This window comes from Cyrtonyx montezumae, unplaced genomic scaffold (genome assembly GCF_038088225.1).
Source record: "Cyrtonyx montezumae isolate F1298 unplaced genomic scaffold, pur_monq_1.0 scaffold_6, whole genome shotgun sequence".
NCBI lineage: Eukaryota > Metazoa > Chordata > Aves > Galliformes > Odontophoridae > Cyrtonyx > Cyrtonyx montezumae.
The window spans coordinates 17,339,966-17,360,482 of record NW_027072067.1 but is presented as its reverse complement, the minus strand read 5'-3'; the positions used below and the strand labels follow the sequence as shown (position 1 = coordinate 17,360,482).

The following is a 20,517-nucleotide window of genomic DNA, read 5'->3' as shown; positions in this document are numbered from 1 at the left end:
TGAGGTCACTGGATTTCATTAACTGAGAAAAATTAATTGGGTTCACAAGAAAAAGAGCTCCACGTTGAGTCCGTCTCCTCCTTTCTCATATACTCATTGAAAAAATACACTCAAGGAAGACAGTGAATGCTATCACTAGCAGCCAAAATCTGCAGGACACAAACATTATAAGCTCAGTGCTCCACAGGAGGTGCAGAGAAGGAATTATAAATGGGAGATGACAAACTTTTATAAAAGCATCTTCACTGACGAGAAAAGGCTAACTAGAAAAATACGCATTGGCCCATTCGCTGCAAGTTGTGCAGTATACGCACTCTATTTTGCTAGTGAAAGTTTCCTTCTTTAAGAAATCCAACTTTTGGATCATCAAATCAGATTTCTCACTTTTTTGGAAAGCCTCATACCTTTTTGAGGTTGTGATTGCAACAGCTGGAAGATTAGAAGGAAACATTGGCACGTGCTTACAAGGGCTCCTGCACTTTGCAAGTTGTTCATGAAATCAGGTTGAGTACAACTTTGCCCAGCATCCCTCAAGCTCTCCCTCTTGCTGTTTGGGCAGGTTTTCGTGCCACCCCTACATGGCTTACCTTCTCTTGCTGTGAAGGTACCACCGCTTCACATAGGTAATCAAATTTCTACAGAATCAGAAGAATAAAATATAGATGAAGCTGTTAAAAACAGTCATCATCAGAAAGGTCAGGGCCTCTGGCAATGAAAGAAAAAAATTACTCCTCTGGTCTTCAAACAGATTTATTCTTGATATAAAGCAGGACCATTTACAGCTCAGCAAAACTTTAAAACTGGTAGTAAAGCACATTACAAGCTTTCTTAATTCAATTTTCTCTGGCATTTATTGTGGTGAATAAAATACCTAAATGTCATCTAGATTTATAAAAATGTATTTATAGGTTAATAAATGCATAAACTGGATCGTTCACAAAAACAGCTTACCCTAAGCCCAACAGCCCAAACTGATACAGATTTTGGTTTTGTTCCTTTTCAGAGAAGTAATTAGTGTTTACTTGCATTTTTTACAGTGCTATAAAAATAAAAACTTTGCATCTGCTTACTTCCCCTGCTTCCAGAGTTAATATCCAACTTCACAGGTCTACCTTGCTTTTAACTCAGAACTTCTGTTCACTCCACTGTACTGGAAAAAGGAACGCAGTCCCTATCATCCAGACACCGAGGCACATTTCATTACCTCCTCTTCATCCCAAATAATTTCAGCTCTGCCTTCCCATTTCAGCTTTCAGGTACCTGTCTTACTCTGAGTCAAGTCTTCCTTCAAATAAACAGCAATGTTCCTTAACACCCATCCTATCGATGATGTTTGGGAACAGCTTCTTTTTAACAAGTACTCGAACATTTAGCGTAACCAAAGCTTTTATATGTAACCAGTGCTCTGAGCTGAATTCTGGTACAATACCATTTATATCCAAATTATTTTTAATGAACATTTGGATGCACCAGACTAGAGGACTACAGATTTAAAAGAAGTATTAATATTTTATTTTAGAATCCGTTCTAAAAGCACTTCTGTAACTAATAAAAACACAACCAAGTAATTGCTAGGACACTGGCTAAAAAGAGCACTTCCTAACTTTAGAAGTACAGCACCGTTTCTTGCTGGTTAGTACAAAATGGAGATTTGATTTATGAACACAAAGAGAAGCACTTTCAGGAAAAGAACAGAGACCAAAGATGCTTAGGTACAAATAACATGGGACATGCTGCTAACTTACGGGTGCACTGCAGAGCCTTTTAAGGTCTGACGAGCTTATTCTGAAGGCATTCGTTCTTCCTAAGAGGCATTTCACATAATGTAAAAGCACCAGAAAGCTTTTACATACAGTTCCTCTTTTTGTCACTTCTGGAGCCCTCACATGTACAGTAAGTTTGAAAGTTATTGGAAATACAGCTATTGTTACTGGGGCTGCATTTTTAATGAAGCACTTCTGCATTATAGAAATAAAAGCAAAGAAGAGTGCAATTTGAAACAAAAAAACTTTGCATTTCCCTTCTGGGTGAAGGGCACAGAGTATTTCCATACTTTACTGTTAGAAGGCATTAGCAAAGGAACATTTCAGCTCATTAATGCCAAAAATTTTAGCAGATACTGAGCTTTCCCAGTGCCAAAGCAAAAATCAAAATGGCCCCAGAAATTCTTATTTTAACATTAAAACCAAATCCAACAGTAACACGAGAGTTGTTAGAACATTTGCTTATTACAGAAAACCATTTTGTCCATTAACACAGCCCAAAATTATCTTTCAAGGGAAGCATTCGTAATTCTGTGGACCTCAGTACCATTTCCTAGTAGATAAGAACTCCCCCTTACATGAATTTAAATGATGCAAAGAAGTTGTAGTCAGGTTTTCCCAGCATTTAAGAAATCTTGGCTGCTTTGCCAGGGGACTTAATAATGTAATTACATCATAATTGAACATCTTAATCTATAGCACTCTAGATTTAACTATTGGAAAAAAATAGCCCTTGGCTTCTTACAAAACAAAGTAGCTACATGAATTTTGAATGCTTGTAAAGTTGATGAATTTGTACTGGCTAGAAGTGATAAAAACATATCAGGAACTTTGAAAGCAGAAAGCAGGCTTACAATTGTTTTATACCTCAGCTGTAAAAAAGAGATGTAAAAGTATACTTTCTCCTGTAATTTACACCTCTACTATTGTTGCATTATAAACAACACTTCTTAATTTGTCATCCTAATAAGTGCCTAAACAAAGTTGCAGGGTACAAGTCCCAGTGCCTTCTCATTGACTTTGCTGGGGTTTGGAACGTTCCTGATGTGACTTGTTTTCAGCAATTCCAAGCAACTGTAACAAGAGCATCATTATTGAATGGAGATTCAACCAAATGGCACAAATGCTGAACAGATTAAAAAAAAAACACCAGCTATCCATGGATTTTTGCAATCAAATCTAACTAACGTGATCTGAATGCTTCCAAACCTTTGCAAGAAATCAATGATCAACTAAATTTCAACGTTTTCTATATTCTAACATCAACTTCATATTGTGGGGGCTTTTCTGTTCACGTATCACCAACAGTGCATCAAAAGAAGTACTTAAGCTCAACTTACGTTATCTTCCTTTGGAGAAAATTCATTAATAACCTTGCCTTACCTACAGGAAGAGCCTCCCAAAGCAAACCCCTGTGGCATCAGATGGAGCTGTGGGAGCTACGTTTAGGAACAACTGAGGATTAGAAATGACATTCCAAACGCAGCGTGATGGCTTGCAGACTTGCTAACAAGCAGAACTGAATACTAAAATTAAAGCTCATTTATTATTTAATGTGAATGGCAACGTGCTATGAAAATCATGACGCTATTTTGGTTCATCTAAAAACCTATTGGAAAAAAAAAAACACCAGCAGAAGGCAGAGCATGCACAGCTCCTTCCTCAGCAGCCACATGAAGCATCTGCTGGACCCAGAGCTTGCTCCTGCCTCTTTCCAGCCTGTACACTATGCTGGGTTGTGAGCTGCCCAAAAACAAGCCTCCAGTTTCCCTGCTTTCCTCCATCTGTATTCCCCATCTCTAATTAATCAAAGACACTTTCTGCATCTTACTCAACCAAGGTTTCACGACATTAAATTTCTCAACGTAGCTAAACTTAGAGACAGCAAAAGGGATGAACTACAGATGTTTGCTCAGCTGTAGACATCACAGAGCATCGTACAGGCAGTGCATGCACAGTTCACAATATGCTCACAGAGCTGCGTAGCCATACCTGGACACAGTGCAGCCATACACAGCAGCCTATGCTCAACTTTGAGAAACATCCTCATTAGCCATAATTAAAACTTATGCAATAAGTATTCTGGATCTTTTCTCTGGGTGTTCACCCTCTCCTTGAGGATCACACTGCTCCTGTGATGACTAGCAGAACAGTGAAGATGGACAGATTGACACCAAAATAGTACCCAGAAAACTCACAGATCTGTCAAGAGAAGTTACATCGCATTCAAAGCCTTTTGATCCAAAAAAACGAGGTGGGAGATTCCACAAACTTTCCTTGTTAGTTTCTGTCCTTTTAAGTGACAGTCATCCAAAAAACAACAAAAAAAAAGTCTACCAAATAAATGCTCATTAAAGTCTCCCTTTCTCAGGGAAGCATTTTAGCTGCAGACTGAATAACTTCAGCACTCCACAAACTGCGCTTCTTCGGAATGGCTTTAAAGAGTTCAGGTGAGTTTTTATCAACTCAATTATAACGTGGATCACTCCCACTTTTAGCACACAGGGAAAGAATTATCAGCCATATGTTTAAAACAAGTCCCATCACTACGTGCTTTCCGAAGACCAATAAAATATTCTTGTTTTATACAGCTTTATGAACAGCTATTAGAGATAGAGCTCTTTTGTTACCTGCACGAATCAAAGAGCTCGTATATCTGATAGCACAGTTTGGCCCGTGCACAAATCTTAACCTAAAACTAAGTAGAAAACAAAAGTTTCATGCCTCAGCCCAAAGTCCATTGGTTCCAGTGGAAAAACGGCACCATTTCAGAATGAGTGCAATTTGCATTATTTTTAGCAAAGATTTTCTTTGAGCAGAGGGGCTGAAACACTTAACAACTCTAAAGTACTACTCGAGCCCCAGCCACAAAAGCTTAGTGCAGACAAAATCCTCATTACAATCAGCAGGGGTTTGCTTTCATAATGAGTATTTGAGTCAACTGATTGGAGCACCCAGCTTCTGTGACGGTGGGTGCATAAGACGTTCTTGACTTTATGATTTCACTGTAATGCTCCATATTATGCAGCACCAGTTCGCTAGAAACAAGCCATTTTGACAGGACTGAAAGGGGTGCAAATGAGTAAAGTTTTATCTAAAGTAGATTGCTTCGATGCTTAATGTTACTTCCAAGTATGAACAATTTCAACTTTTAAATGGAGCAGCTTGAAGTTTCCATCGAGTGAATGATCCAAACGTTGCAACTCCGAAGAGCAGTTGGACCTGAACTAGCATAGGGAAAAATCCTCTGTGTTAGGAGCACCAGATGCACTCAGGTGGATGCTATAGGCTCAGGTAGCTTAATGTTGAGGATCTCAAAAGAGATCGTAATTGTGGAGATGATTCCTTAGCACTTCAAGACACATTCATATATTTCTTGTTTTTGACATTGTCCTTACAGAATGTAATTACCCTCACTTATATATTTGGATGGCAAAAGGAGAAGAACTGCAATACTGGAATGCCTTTATTTTCTATTAGTATTCTTTTTCGATGGAAACAAGTACTATTTTCATGGTCCCAGAACAACCACTCCAGCTTCTACAGAAAAACTGAACCAAAAAAGAGCAGCATTACACAGAGTCAAGTACTGTGCTACCTTCCTTCCCTTCACTGCATAATTTTCAGCTTTTACTGACAATTTCTGCTCTTGTGCATAGCTTGTTTTTGTGGGCAAGTCCCTCTTCCCTAGCAACAGAGCCTCTTTCTCTGACCTGAAATCCATCCTTCCAGTCCACTCTTCTCTACAGTTTCCCAATTTTGCCACCAAAGCCAGTGTAAGTTATTCCCTTCTCTTCTTCCATTTCCTTTTCCCAATTCCTGCAGTTTATACCCTGTACTCCTGCAATGGCTTGCTGAGCTAGCTTGCTCACGGGGTCACTGAAAACAACTTCTCTGATTTTAGTTCAGTTTTACGTGTTTAACTGGTTAACTTCAGAAGAAAGCTTGCATATTCTACCTTCCATTTTTCCTGAAACAGAAAATACTCCTAGTGTATTCTTATGTTTAATCAAGCACAGTGGAGTAAATAATGTATTTGGGTCTCTGGAAGGCTTTTAAGTTCTGTCTAACAGGAAGAAGGTACAACATTTTTGTTCTTTCCATAATTCAATATAATCAGCATAATAATTAGGAATGTTATCAAAGGCGCTGCGTGCAACTAGACCATCAGTGCCTCTTAAAATAAAGCCAGTTACCTTTCCTGTCCCACCTGGCAGTATCTGCACCCCCACAGGCACAGCAAACCAGAGTCCTGCTTGCTGAGCAAGGACAGAGCATGGGATTTAATGTGACACGCAAATCAAAAAGAAAGGGAAAAGCTTTTTGCTCTGAAACAGCATCAACGCAAAAAACTATTTGTATAAGAAGCAACAAGAAAAGCATTCAGTCAAGCAAAAACCTTAATAAACCCAACACATCAAAAGCAGCACCACATTCCTGAACACTGAAGTCTTGTTACTTGTTCTTTTGGCTCAGTCCTGCTCATCTACTAGCACCAGCACTGCCCGTGGGTTCTGCCTTGGGTCTGATGACATGAACTCAGGGATTGCTTACATTTTTACTGCATATTACCGTGTCACTAAGCTGTTCAGATTTGCTCTGCTGGGAGGCCGTCTCATTCCAGGAATAGAAATTAATTAATCAGTATATTTTCCACCCCCGTGCCAGGAGAAAAAAAAACATCTCTGATTAAAATGGTGTACCGAAGTTTTTCATAATCAGTGCCAACACAACTATTGATTAAATGAAAACCTTGTGAGCACTAACTCATTTTATAGGTGTATTTCATTTCTTTCAAGCTCCCTTGTTTTAATTAAAGGATATATTCTAGACACGCTATGACTATTACACATGGAAAATAGTTTTGTAAATCTAAGGCATCGCCTTTATGAAATATCTGCAGTCTGAAGTGCTCAATTCCCAGGTTTAGATTCTTATAACTTCAGTCCAGTGAAAAGTTAGCCTTGGAGGTAAATACTGAAACTTAAGAGTCGATGCTCCAAATACATCTGCAATGTCGCTTCCGGGCAGGAAAAGCGCTTCACACATCACTGTGCAGAAAAGTTGGCACATCCATAACTAAATCCCACCGAGACCGTAAGCCTGGCAGCATTCCTCACCCCCAGCTTGGGCTGAGCTTCCCATATGCAGAAGATTTCTGCCCAATAAAGCTATGCTTAAAGCAAACAAGGTTTGCATTGTCTCCCTTTCAAAAACACCATTCTTGTAACTGTGTCACATTTCTCTGCTTTCTAGGGCAAATTATTCACTTCAACATGTATCTGCTACTTCTTACTTATGACGGTAAGGATTGGCATTTCCAAGGTTGGTGCAGAAGGAAGCCATCCCAACCTCCCATCTCATGTCTCAGACTCCTAGGAGCACTGGGCACTCAGCTACTTTCAGCAAGGATGCAGCCCTGCTGTGTAATTTAGGGATTACTTCTCTAATTAGCAGCATGACAAAAAAATATTGACATTGCACTTGTCCATTCCTTTTCATCTCGCTGCTTTCCTCCATGTCACTACAGAGACAGGTGCTCACCGATTCATTTTAAAAGTATAAGAGATTAATTATCACACATTGTTGGAAGGAAATCACGGTAAATTAGCCCAATAATTACAAATGGCAAATTATCTGGTCAGCCCTGATAAATGGAGAGCAGCAGGGAGCTTTATGCACTCCTCAGCCTACACACCCATTCCTGCCCAGTAATCCACCTGTTACACACTTATGTTTGGGGAAGATGGTTCCTGCATGTGTAACCCTTCAGATATTTTGCTGTTTTTCATCATCTTACCCAAACTGCACATCTCTTCTGAAGATGCCTAGCACATTTTCAAACTTCAATATGCATACATTTAGGGCTGCCTTATGCAGTACCACTATTTATGCACTCACTATGGACCCAATTAGTTCTTCTGTAACAGAACGTCAAACAGATTTTCTTAATAAAGCAGAACATATCGTATCCAGTACTTATACAATACGCAGAACTTTAACTTAGTCGCTTTGTGTTACTAACCCACAGTGAGATGGGGCTCCTGAACCTGAAATTAGCTTTTACTCCGTGACACACTACAGTAAAGCAAAGACAGATCATCACTGTGGACAGATGAGTGTCACTCCAGCACAGCTCGTCAAGGACACAGATTTATACCAGCTTGATGCACAGCACATCCCACACCTGCACAACTGCTTGGGTAGGTCCTACATGCCCCACAGACAAGAGTAGGCAGGAGGACAGGGAAGGCAAGCTTTTGCACATGGGACCATCCCTCAGTGTGCAGCAGAAGGTTGTCAGGCTGTTGATGATGCAGCTAAGGTCCAAAGCCTTCCAATCCAGCTGGTTTACTGCCTTGTGCAAGGCCCAGCCACACCTGAATGCTCGTAAGCTGAGGCTCCATCAAGATAAGCAAGAGGTGAACTGAAAGGAAAAAGCGATCACGTTTGCACTTCTAATATTTCCCACTTGAGTCAGCCATCAGAAACCTCACTAGATGTGATTATGCATCGATACATCTATATCTGCAACCTACTTCAGGTATCTCCTGTGTATTTTGTCACTCAGGTTCCGGCTCCTGTGACCTCCTTGGTTGGACTTTGCATAAATCCTCGTCAAATAGAGGCAGGCTGCTGACACTCCTTCAAATTAATCCCAGTGCTAGCAGGCTAAGTGCTGTCACCCTGGAAAGCACGGTTCTGCACAGGTCACCACTGAGTGGTGGCACTGCTCTCCTGCACCTGAGGCCTCTTTGAAAGCTTCCCAAAGCTTTTCTACATCCTCTCTGCCAGCGATGCTGCCAGCCCATGCAAAATACTCTTATCACTTCCAGGAGTGAAAAAAATTCATCTGATGTACAGCGGCGCCATCGAGAAGTACACTAAGTCACTTCAGATGACAAGCAAGTAATTTGTCTTTCTGGTGTTTATTTCAAGCAGATTAATCAAGATGAAATATTATGATATTCACGCATAAATTAGCTTCATTCTTCTGCCTAATGACCTCTCAGTCAAGCCTCTTGTAACAAACTAATTACTGAAATCTTTTAAAATGGAGCAACAAAAAGCTGTAGTTTTGTTGGTTTGTTTGCATTTGTTTGTTTTAAACAGTTGTAAGGGAAAACCCACAACACCAGGGGGTAGAGGACTCCCTTGAGATGGACCAGGACAGCACCCACGTTCCCTGTTCCACAAATACCAGAGATCAGGCTCCAGTCCTGAACATGATCCCAAGCCCCAAATAAATGACCTGCATTTCTTCGGCACACGTTTTGTTTTAAATGAACAACTATACAAAGAAGTTTGGTATTTCTTAAGCAGAGGGCAGTATTACATCAGTAAATGATTATTAAAGTTGCCTGATCCACAGTACCTGAAGTTATATTTCTGTAACATGACACATGTTCCACTTAACTGACTTTAGATGAATAAAGCTTTGGAAACTAAACTGTATTCAGGTTACTGTAGGAAGTGACAAATGGGGAAGACTTCCAATCTCCCCCCTCCCCATACACTTGGCTAGGAATGTCTTCTCAGCAATTTACTGCTTTACTTTGACCAAGACCTTCTCCTAACTCCTTTCTCAAAGCCAGAAAGTTTCCTCTTCTCTCCTCATCGTACAGCACAACTGCCAGCTCATTAAATATACATGCAAGAGGAATGCTGTCCTCTGTTATTCTCCAGAACAGCACGTTCTCCTGCTCCTCCTGGACCTGGCACCACACTCCACTAACACTACTTAAGAGTTCCCCTTTCATCCCACGATGCTCCGGCCCTCCTGGCTCCTGCACTCCCACAGAGCTTTGCTGACGCCGCCTCTTAATGGAAAGTTGGAGCCGAAACCCCTGCCAAGAGATAACATTCTCCAGCAAAGCCTCAGCCCTGAAACTTTTCCTGCTGCTTTGACATTTGTGTAACATTCAGAAGCCGCTTGCTCGCACAGAGATGTCGTTCCCCACCAGTGAAGCACTTCAGATGGAAGGTATTATCTATTCCTAACCGACGTCTTTCACTAAATGGAACATTTAATTAATTTGGTCCAAAGCCAGTCTGATCTCTTCTGCTTGCGTGAAGACCAACACGACTCACAACTCCTTGGCACCATTCCTTCCTTTCCTCTCCCTTAAAAGGAACTTTAGTTGTTTACAGAATAGATACAAGAAAATCCAAGCTGGTATGGTGACACATCATTAGTTAAAAATACAACACAGCATAAAGAGCTTTAGTACAGAGATAGCACTGGAGTGCAGAATTACATGAAAATGGCTCAGGAAGGAGAATGAAAGTCATCTGGAAATTTATGGGTTTTGCTACGGGCTGTAGCATAAGAACAAAATGACTGCAACCACTTTGTGTATAACTACAGAAAGTGAATTTGCTACAATTAACTGAGATGAAAATAGAGAACAAGGAGTAATAAAAACGCTCAAAATGTACCTATCTATAAAATGTAGATAGTAAATGCGTGGTGAAGGGAGGGGGGGGCTGGTCTCAAAAGATAAAAACAAAATCCAGAAGCCTACAGGAGTCTGAAAGTCGCACATCCCTGACCAGAGACAGGCTTGCATAATGAGCAAAGACAGCGTGATTTGTGGCTTGCTGTAAGCTGCAGGAAGCACTAGGGACAAAGAAATGAAAACCCAGCTGAGATGACAGCATCTCGTTGGGAGCTCACGGTGCAGAACCAGAGCTCCGGAGCGCTCGTGCCACTCACGCCATCAGGCAGATGCGTGTGATGAGCTCTGACAATAAGATGACAGCCTAACACTGGGATGCCCACACTCAGTCCAGATCTACAGTTCTGTCTGAAAACAGAAGCAACCTCCAGATCTGAACAGCACTCCGCTGGAGAGGGAAGCAGCACATCTGTCTGAAGTTATTTGTAATGCTGCATAATGACTGCGAACTGCTGCAGACTCCCAACAGCTGAAAGAACAAGCAGAGGGCTGTGTTTCGGAGAAGAGACAAATGTGGCCAGAGGACTTTATAGAAAGAACACTTACACCTGGTTAGAGACACAAAGTTCACACTAATGAAATTAATTGGGTTTATAGAGAAAACCAGCAGATGAATTTTAATAAGGCAGCATCCATCCACATAGCATATGCCATAGCCACGAGCCCTTCTGGTCCCATACACAGCATCACATGTGTAATCTGGAATCCTGGCTCTGCAGGAACAGCTGAGACTTCAGGGGCTGCATGCAACCACATCCATCCCCAATTTCTGTGTAGCTTAATTAAGTGACAGTGGTAATTAGTGCACAACATGGGAGTCTCAACAGATGCTGAAGAAAGAAATACCCCTAGTGCTGGCAGAGGGGCTCATCATTCTCCAGCTTCCCTGCAGCCTTGGTAGAGTGGTCACTGCCCACTGCCAGGCTCATCAATGAGACACCATTACACATTGATGAGGAAGAACATAGCTAACTATAAAATGGTATATATATGATATAACTGAAGGCAACAAGACAGCAGACTGACCTAATGAGAAACAAGGACACGGGTGGTGGGGAGAGCCTGGAGCACATCACTTGGACTCAAAGCAAGGCTGAGAGAGCCAGCTGCACACAAGCTAGCCCAGAAAGAAAGCAAATGCTGTACAACGCTTGGATGCTAAGGAATAACTTAAGGTCAGAACATAAGGAGAGATAATGAACAATACATTCTATGGCATTACCAAAATGAAAAGTGAATGAAATGAGCGGTGAAGGCTGAAGTTGATGCTGAAGTGCCATCCTGCACAGCCTGCTGCATCTACAGTACTGTATGTATACTTTATCAAAAAGTCATCCAGAAAAAAAAGTGAAAGATATGTGCTATAGCAATACTTTACAGAGGAGAGGAAGAGGTAGCTCCAATCAGACTCTGAAGAAGTGTTTAATTCCAGAACATACTGGCAAATCTAAACAAAAAACAAATCAGGATGCATCTGTTCACCATTAAAATGCTCCCCCCTCCCCCATCTGCTTCCTGTGGAAGTAAAAAGACTTCAAGGAGTGTGCTGAAGATAACATCTTGCATATCAAAGCAGGTGATGAAGCAGAATTGCAGTAATTCCTGAGGAACGGAAGGAACAAGACAGAGAGGGAAATGTGAAAGTAAAATATCACTGAACTGCTTCAGAGAGGGGCACCACAAAGTTGATTCAAGCTCCCATGAACTTTGCTGCTGCCTGCAATACAGTTTGCTATCTGTATTACTCTATATTCTGGAAATATTGGGCTATTGAAATATATTCGTTACAGCAAGTGACAACTAGAATATGGTACTGCACACTCATAACTGGTAATGAGTCACAAGTACAAAAGAAAATACAGACCTAGTGGTAAGAATGCTACAGGATAGAATGGATGGAAAAGGACTGTTTCGTGTGAAGAGGAATTAAAGTAGTGGGTGTGAGACATGTAATAGCTTCTGAAAGATTTCCTAAGAGGTGGCAAGGGAGCTGAAGATGAGAAGTGATGGAAACAGACTAGAAGGAATTACATACTGGAGGCAAAAAATGAAATGAGTCACATTCTGATGCCTCCATGCCACAGGGTATGAGTGGCAGCTGTCCTCAATAACTAGTGAAATAACTTTATACAAGAAACCTTTGAGCAGGGCAGTTGTACTCTCTCTAGAGATCCCCTCCAGACTATCTTATGTAAATAAATTGTTATGCAAGTTCTATTAAAAGAGTGATTAAGTGAAATTAAAACACTAGATGTATCTCAACATAAGGACACAAAGATGTTCTTCCTAAGCTGAAATTCAGTACATACAACAATTGGGTTCACTGAATTGAGCAAGACAAAAAGATCTTGTTTTCCTTCTCAATAAAGACATTAACTTCAACTGCGGCTCTTGAATAAAAGTAAGAGGACTCTATAAAATAGACTTCAAAACTTGCTTGAAGGAACATTTCTCATTCCTTCAGTCGGCAGACTGATCATTCAGAGCAACACCTCAATTTACTAAAGCTCTTGTGCTGGAGCACAGGATGCAAAAACACGCATAAGTCCAACACAAAGAAAGAGAAATCAGGCAACTAATTCACAGCAAAGTCATACTCGAGCATCATCTTGCTGAATAATATATTTTGCATGGATAACAATAAGTCACAATTAGTTTCTGGTAAACACTACACTGAATAATCTAATCCACAAAGCAGAAATGAATTTTAATTATGGCATTCTAGAAGCATCATTTCCCATACGTTTGATTTTTATTTTTCCCTTGGAAATAAAACCTTAAAGAAGAGCAAAAGCACAAAGATGAATCAAAAGGAGCTTCTGCTATCTCATCCAAACATTGGCTTGGTCTTGAATTACTAGCCAGAGATCTCTCCTTTTGGTCCAGCATCGTGGATCTGAGCAGAGAACTCACATAAACTGGTAGGCTAATAAAGTTGGCTGCAATCATTTCTTATGTTATCATTTCAGTATCAAAGCACTGTTTGCTGTCTCAAGCATTTTTGCCTAATGAATGCATGGGTCAAGGGGCACACGAGACGCAAACTTGGTACACTTCATTTACATTTCTAAAGTAAATGTTTAATATTCTAATAGCCTGATATGAATTTCCTAAATGTTAATTGATGCAATTGAAATTTGCTGAGGGCACAGTCAAGACATTTCAAACAATTAACAAAAGATTTGAAAGCAAAGAAGTCATTTCAGTAACAGTCAAAATCACTGTCATACCTGTTGTACCACCTGTAGCAAGACGCCTTTTTTTTTTTTAACTTACCAAAAAAGAATAGTAAATTGTGCTAGTTAACGTGACTTCAAGTGATACTCATTTAAAACCTGACCTTCTCACTCGAGGACAAAACTCTTTTTACAGGTCTTTCAGTCCTTTTCTGACTAATACATGCACGCCACTGGTAAAGTAAGCTAGCAACACCCTTGCTGACGTCACTCAGACCCTCAAACATCACAACCACATCTTGAAATAATTCATGTAAAACCTAAAATGAAACCTGTACTTTGCAGCTCTGTTCTCAGTCCTTGCAACCAAGAACAGGTGCTACTGTTCTGAATTACAGACCCAGAACAAAGCTGCTCTTCCCATACACATCCATTCGATAGAGCACGCATTAGTTCCCACTTTCTCACCCTGCAAGGAGATCCCCACTCCTACCCCAAGCCTTCTTTTGAATCCAACCTCAGAATGTATGAAAGTTGGGTTGGAAAAGAGGAGACTGAGCATCCTTTCTATCAATCCATTTCATGCTTATTGTGCACATATTTGTTGTCACTGCTTGACAGTTGAGGAAGGATCACTACAGCTTTCCTGGTGAAGGTGGGGCTTACCCGCTCACACTTTCATTCTGTCATACTGCATGCCCACCAGCAGGCTGCTTCCAACTCTCTCTCCCTTATATTAAAAGCCCAGGAATAACTTCTAATATTTGCAATTACAACTGCCATCTTCACTCAGAACACAGACTCTGCTTTTGACTTTGCTGCCTTAGAGGGCTTCTGTGTGTACAAAGTTGCTTCTGATTTTAAAGAAGAAGTACGAAGTTGCTTTTGATTTTAAAGCTCCAGCCAACATCCACTGTCCCTGTAAGACAGCTAGTTCAATGACCTTCATTGTATTTATCTTCAACGTTATCTTGTTAACAATTGATTATTTATCCACCAGAAACACACGGTGCTCCTCTTCCTGCTTGCAGGATAAACTGACACTGGATTCAGATGAGTAATCTACTATAAAACGCCAAATGCACAAAGCCCATGCAGCAGCCCAGACTCAATAGGTACGTCGAGGAAAATGCAGATGTCTGCGTAAACAGAGGATCATGTTGGCCAGAAGTGTCACTCCAGCATTTTTCAGGAGCACTGCACTCACTTAAGCATCCCTCGAGGCTTCAGCCATCAGGATGATACAGGATGACGGATGTACCATCTCCAACAACAAATCCTACTGTGATTTTAATTGAATTACAGCAGCCATTTTATTTTTGCAGAGCCTCTAAGAGTTCGTACTGCTTACTTGCTTCCAGTGATTCAGCAGTTTATTTTTCAATACAGCAATCCCTCCTTAAGACAGTTTCTCATTCCTTTTAAGTAGTGCTTCTGACAGCAGCTACCTAGATGGTCGTTGTTTAAGGCACTCTTCCTTTTTTATTAAATAGAAGTAGTTTATCTCAGACACTTCTGTCTTCAGACTCAAACTCTTTTCTATCCATTCGAATGCTCAGTCTTTTAGCAGTTTTGGAAGTGTCCTCACAATATACTGTGCCTCTACGCTTAAGCTAGCCTCACTACAGCATTGCAAAAACTTAAAAAGAAACAGAAGAAAGGAAAATCTAAGCCCCAAAGGATAAATAACACCACCAGCCTACAAATATAAGCCAACTCTGAAACACTTGGTAAAAGAAAATAACATACTGCAATTACAGGGGACTCCAGCAGAACGGTCAGGTGACTGTTTTTGTTCCTAACCTATATATAAACAGTGCAGAAAAGTCAGTTCATAGGCAACAAGGAATAGGCAAAAGACACTGCCACGTGCCCTAGCATTCCTTTATTACGTACTTCAGGTTTTTTATTTCCCAACTTTCTGATTGATGCTTCTGAATTCACCACATTCTTGTGAAGAAAAGTTAAGTCATGAGTATTCATTACTGTTACGTAAGAGGAAAGTCAAAAGGCCCAAGAGAAATGCTTCCTTTCAAGAACCTACACATATAAAAAGAAGTTGCCATTTCATTCTGCTGTGTAATTAGTGAACTGGGGTGGAACTTCAAGACAGCTCATCTAAAAGACACTACCAAACCCACCATAAAATAGCAATTTTGCTCGTTTACTTTTTCAAGTTACTTTAGAACAACTGATTCCATCCTAAATTCTTCAGGCTTCCCACATAGAAGAGATTAACAGCAATATCAGAAATCCAGTGGAGGGGCTGAGGGCTATCAGAGAGAAGAAAACAACTGGGTTGGAAGGAAGCCATGAGATAACGAAGAGGAAAGGACATAAGAGGACCTGGTATAAGTAGAAGAAGGAGGAATCGGTAGCAAGATATCCTAGCCATAAGACGACTAAGGAAGGAGGATAATTATTTTCCAGTAATACTAAAAAGCAAAGGGGATACCTGGAGAACAGAAACAACTCTCATATTTGAAGGAACAATCTAAATGTTAGACCCAACAAGCCTATGTCTGGATAATCCTCCTACTCATGACCCACAGCACTTCCAGCTGAACAAGTTTTCAAGAGAAATGAGTGGCAGTTCTGATTCAAGCAGCCAATGGCTCCAAGAAACATCCGCATAAAGCAAACACAAACTTACACTTGGATGCTGAACGTCAGTGGCAGAAAAGCCTTCATTTTAAGACATGCTGTAATTAACCACTACATAGACTGTAAGGCAGAAATCACATCCCTTGTAACTTCCTTTCTTAGAGCCACTGCCCAGCACACGCTGCATTTCTACACAGAAAAGGATGTTCCTGCAATACAACTGTAGGCTGTGCCTGCCAGTAATATTTCTAATTTAAATACACTGCAAGCCTAGTGGTTGAAAACAATGCACAGGTGCTACAAGCTTTATAAGATGACCATATGCCTGTAGCTGTTTTAATTACCTTACAGGTAAAGTAGCATTTTATTACACTACTAAAATGCACAAACATCTTCTTTCAAATCTACACTCAGAGTCACTTCAGAAAACGTCCAGTTTTGATTTCCCAAATAGAAAACAAGCCTCAAGGTTGGCATCTTCCATGCCTTGCTTATGTCTGACTAACATGGACAAGGAAATCCTACCCTCCCCCAGAACCAAAAGGCACAAAATCCTGAATTTATGGTCCCCATTAAAAGTACTTCTGTCAATAGCAGTAACACGTGTGACAACACCCACACTTTCCTAAAAAATTATGCTTTGCTTAAGTCTTGTGAAAATGACACACCTGCTCAAGCTAGGTAGCTAGCCAGAAGTCCCACTTATCCCCTTACTTTTTAAATAGCACTTCACTACAAATTCCAGACCGGTCACACAAAAAAATTGAGGAATTTAACACATTCTGATTAAATTGCTAATGAGAAACGTTTACAAAATAGTAAACAGAAAGCAGTTTCCCTTCTTGGGTCTGTAGTAGTGGCCTTGTTCATAAGCCATTACTCGTTTGCACATAGCTGTCTCCCTCAGTCTTTCATACTCACTGCCCAACTGGTATTAAAGGGATCCGCAATGCAGAACACAAACCTGCAGCCTAAAAATAATATCCCTCGATCTGATCCTGCACTTCCTATTCAGGCTCAATTAATCAAGATTGCCTGACTCCTCAGAAGTACTTTTCATCTGAAGTGTTGATAGCACCTTCCAGAGGCAACAGGCATCAGCATCCGCTTACTACAAGGAAACTGGAAGCAACAATTCACCTGTAGAAGCATTCCAAGTTTAAAAGTACTGACCAAAGGCATGAGAAGACCATTATTCAAAGTCACCCTTAATATTAAGAAATAAGCTTTGCCTTTCAAACCACTAGAACATGATATCACAGCATTTATCACACCACCTTGGAACACCACGCACAGAGAGCAAAGCGTGGTTTAAGGATCACACTGAACAAGAAAATTTTACTTCATCTAAAAGGCAGTAATTCAGTTCACATTGTAAGCAAAACTCAGCACAAGGAGATGCACCTGAATTACTCCAAGAGAAAGAATCAAGAAATTAATTAACCTAATAAGGCATCTATGACCTGTCCAAACAGACAGACCAAAAACATCTACAACTGAAAAGAAAGAAAAATATCTTTAAATATTTTATTTGGCTTTGCTTTTCTGGTGTTAAGAATTCAATTAATCTTTAAGTGTATGTTCTACTTTGGTAGAAATTTCATCTGTGGAGATCAACCACATGAAAGCCTAACTTCAAGGAGCAAGGGCAACAAAGTAGGAACACGAAAGAGAACACAGACTGACCAGGGCTGGACTCTAAAGAGTAAACTCTTATACTGACATTCATATTTAGTACTTCAATGCTATTCTAAAAAGAACAACGTTTCAGGACATAAAGGAAACACCCATGTCAAGAAACAGTATTGATTCATTTAGACTTTCAAGCTCAGATACCGTTAAGATATTTGAGTTTCAGAGGTGACAGTTTTCTTTTGATAGTTCATCTGTGGAGTCAATCATTCAGTGATCATCAAAACACCAACTTCGAAAATCTCATTATAAAAAACAAAGACAAAGCAGGAAGCACTCCAAGCCATCAACCCCATTTTGTGAATGGTTCACTCTTAAGGTCATTCATGATGTTTCTAACAGCACTACATTGACAGTTTTCTGAAAGCAAACTGTTTCATCTTTTCTAGAAAGCGTCCAATATAAGATCCCCTAAAAAACAACATATATCCTAAAGAACTTAAATGAAGACTTCAAACAGCCATTTAATCAAAAAAAACATTGTCATTGCACTGAAAGACAGTATGCAATTATTTTAAGACCATAAAAGCTTTATCAGCAAATCAAAAATAGCATTAAAGAGCCGTTACCTTCTCCAGTGCATGATATGTACTCTTCAGTCAAAGTTCCAATCCCTAAAAGAAGTAATGCATAGGGAAAGTTAGTTGTGCTGATATTTTAAGTCATTACATGCATTCTAACCCACATTCACTACTTTTGCAAAGAGTCCATCTTTGATTACTTTGAATTTGCTGCTCTCAAAGTACCTCCAGACAGCACAGTGTGCTCTTGGAGGCTCCCACCACTCACCATGCCAGTTCCCTCCAGCACTATGAGATCCCAGTAGCCAGTACTGAGGATTAAGCAGCTCCTTGCTTTGTCAATTCTGATTAATTAACGAAGGGCCAATAAAGTTTCAGCCTGCTAAAGCAACTCACATGGAAACCCATCTTCCCCAGCCTCAGAAAAACCTGAGTCTCCAACAGGTGGCAGAAACCCACAGCTGCTCCCTGACCCCTGCTAAACATCAGCAGATCCACCCAAATCCCGAAGCCACTTCCCAAGAAGTTCCAGCACCACCATTAGACAACCCTAATGACCAGTGTATTTTTAGATTCAAAGAATCTATCCCTCAGAACAATAAAAGCTCTTCAGTTTTTGCTTTTAAAACTCTCACTTTCTCTAGGCTTGCCTATCCATCTCCGAGGAATCCCTCGGCTTATAAGGCACCATGCCAAAGCAGAGAGGAGGTTTCTCACAAAACACCTGTCACACGACCTTCAGAAACTGCATTTGTGTTTTGTTTTTGAAAACCATGTTACGCCTGCGTGCACAATTGAGCTAGGGCTTTTTTGGGGGCTCCCGTGGGAGACTCTGGATCAGACCATTTTTCTCTTCCCCCACAACCCCAGCACATGTACCAACTCCTGTGCCAGTTACTGTTTGCTTCTGTAGGAGCTCTCACATCAGGTGCTCGTTCAAGCAGGACAGCTGACCTCCTGTATGCCCACAGAGTGCTTTGGATACTGATAACTTTGGTACAACAGGTGGCTCCAGTTAAAGAAGCATACGCTACGACTTCTAATTACCAGATCCAATCAACAGCACCTACGTATTCTAAGCCTTCTGAACTTTCAGCTTCTAACAAGTGAAATGCTTCTGGGGGCAATTTCTCACAAGATTTTCCATGGGCAGAGTGATATTAACTCAAAAACCAGAAAGGGGCAAATTCAGGATGCTTTACATTCAGTACAGTATTTCATCCCGTAGTAATTGCAAGAAACCAAACACTGCCCTTTAGAGTTATGCATTTGAGACTGATTAAAGTAATTGTATTTTATCCTCACAAGCAGCACAGATCCTGGATTCCCAAGCTTGAAATGCTAAAGCATTTAAGCTACATTACCAGCAAATATTCAGTGGTGCCCAAGCAATTCTGCTAAACACAAAGCCTCCCACAGCTCAGGGGAGGGTTGGCCATAGCTTCCCATCAGTACAAATGCACGCTGCAATTCAGGTGAAGAAAAGATGGGCACGGGCACCAAGGGGAACCAACAGCACTCTCCCCTAGGTAACACTATGGACGGCAGCACACCAAAAACTGCATTTAGCAGCTCCAGGTTTTTCCGCATCCCTCGTCAACAGAAGACTTGGAGAGGAACTTCAGAATGCAGATATGAAATTGTCTCCAAAGGATAAAAGCAACAACCCTCTTTTAATGTGGCTCCCCAGCCAACACTCCAGTCATCTGTAAGTTAAGGCTTCCAAAAAGGCCTAAAAAAAAATTTAGTTTTACACGACCCTGATTTTCTGTAAAAGGGCACGTGTTTCAAGAAAATAAAAATACTTGAAGCTGTGCCTCTGCTTCTGCTTTCCAACTTTATTTTACAGAAATACTGTATAATCACACCCCAAATTTGCTTTTTCAGGTAAAGGCAGTTTTTTGGGAGCTGGCAACGGGGGAAAAGGATGAAAATCTGAAGAGCTGATCTCATCTGCTGCCAGCAGACATCCTCACAACGCACTCCAAGTTTACAGTGGCACTGAGATGGCTGAAAGAAGCCATCCTACAGAAAGCTGAGGTGTGTTTCACACCTGGGAGCTCATCAGGATATTATGCAAATGCTGACATTCCTAGAGCATCCATCCCCAGAATGCTTATGCAAGATAAGAGTACATAGTAAGGGTGGCATTTCTGCAGGTGAGAATCAACCTTGGTCAGTGGCAAGAACGTTGTTACTGAGGCATCAGGCTCTGTGTCTCCAAACAAATTTTTCCTTTGTTCGTTTCAAACACAGAACTCGTTTCCTGATTTTTCATCTTTTTTTTTATTCATCCCAGCTT

General features: G+C 40.7%; 1 protein-coding gene across 3 annotated transcripts in view; it reads right to left on the bottom strand.

Annotated features, from left to right (window-relative positions):
• Positions 1-20,517, bottom strand: part of LOC136056980 (contactin-4) — a 247,937-nt gene that overhangs the window by 192,526 nt on the left and 34,894 nt on the right. For all 3 annotated transcript variants that reach the window (XM_065749412.1, XM_065749411.1, XM_065749413.1), the window contains exon 2: positions 18,264-18,308. The gene's annotated coding sequence lies outside the window, so the exon portion shown is untranslated. The remainder of the gene's footprint in view (positions 1-18,263; positions 18,309-20,517) is intronic.